This window comes from Charadrius vociferus, unplaced genomic scaffold (assembly GCF_000708025.1).
Source record: "Charadrius vociferus isolate BGI_N301 unplaced genomic scaffold, ASM70802v2 scaffold436, whole genome shotgun sequence".
In the NCBI taxonomy this organism is placed as follows: domain Eukaryota; kingdom Metazoa; phylum Chordata; class Aves; order Charadriiformes; family Charadriidae; genus Charadrius; species Charadrius vociferus.
In genome coordinates this window covers 3,407,200-3,408,559 of record NW_009649187.1, presented here as the reverse complement: position 1 = coordinate 3,408,559, position 1,360 = coordinate 3,407,200, and positions in this window count along the sequence as shown.

The window sequence follows — 1,360 nt, the reverse complement described above, 5'->3', positions numbered from 1 at the left end:
GTGGATGCCCTGAAGTGAATGAGAACAAAGATTTGTTAGCAAATTAGTCACTGCCACAGTAGAATTGGAAAGTACAACTGATTAAGAAGCAATAGTGGATTTCTAGTTGTTTTCTACTTAACCGAGAAAAGTCATCTTTAACATACATAGTTTTGCCCCCAAACATTGTGGAATTACAGCTTCTCTCACTGGTCAGTGTTGGTGGCTCTAAGGCAAAGAGTTTGTGTATTGTGTCAGATTTCCAGCCTTAAGACCAGAATTTTGACATGAAACTGGAAACTTCACTCTACCTTTTAGCAAACGCCTGTAGACTGGGACGAGGAATCATCAAAGGGGTGAATGTAAGGTCATCGTTTAAGATGTTAAATTTTGCTGCCATGACAAAGTCAGTCACTTCCCCTAGAAAGATCAGAGGATGGTATCATAGACGTTCAAACTGTGTCTGAAGTAAAATACCACACATAATAAACAGCAAGAGGAGGTAGAAAAGTTCAATGTGGAGCAGTTCATAGCGCATACCATCTGCATTTCATCTGGGCAGTATATCTATTGCCTTCTGTGTCTCTTCTCTTTGTCCCTGTCCTCCCCTTATTCCCTTTTCTCTTGACTCTTGTCTCTGGATTTTCTGTTTCGGCTTAGCTCTTTCTCACGCCCTTCCCATTCATTGCTCTCTCTATACTGTCCTTAATGCACCAGAAAGTTTACTGGGTATTCTATGTTTGTTCTTCTGGCCATCTAATAGTCCTAATCTATTTTAGGTTAATACACAGAGATTGTCGATGTCTTGTGAGAGAATAGTATGTTACTAAAAAGGAAACATTTTGTGACAGCTAGCTGTGTTAGGTTGGGGAAGTGTCTTCCTGGGAAAATAACAGATGCTTCACGGCTGGGGCCCGTCTCTGTTGGACAGGCAAACATTGAAGTACTTGCTGCAAGGGGTGCCCTTGCTTTGATCTTCAATTGAGTGTTTACATATGCTGTGCTCTCTATGAGGAATGACTGTGATGGGGACATCCTTCTCTCCAGCTCTCTGGGAGAGGCTAAAAGCCATTTCTTAGGTCATTGAGTACAGCTGTTGCATTCAGTTCATGAGAAAGCTGGTTAATTAATGTTTGGGGATTTTTAGTCACTTATAAAATGTCTCAAAGGGACACAAAAAAGTGTCCGCATCTGTATATTACCATGAGCCAACAGACAACTTGCATTTCTGAGTCCCTGCTCCTGTACATCTCTACCCTATTGCCGTCCTTGGAGGAGACGAGGAGTGGCCATTGCCTAAACAGTCAAGCATTGCCTTTTCTGCCTGTGAACCTGTCAGGTGCTCAAAACCTAAAATGCTCGTACTGTTTCTGGATAGTGG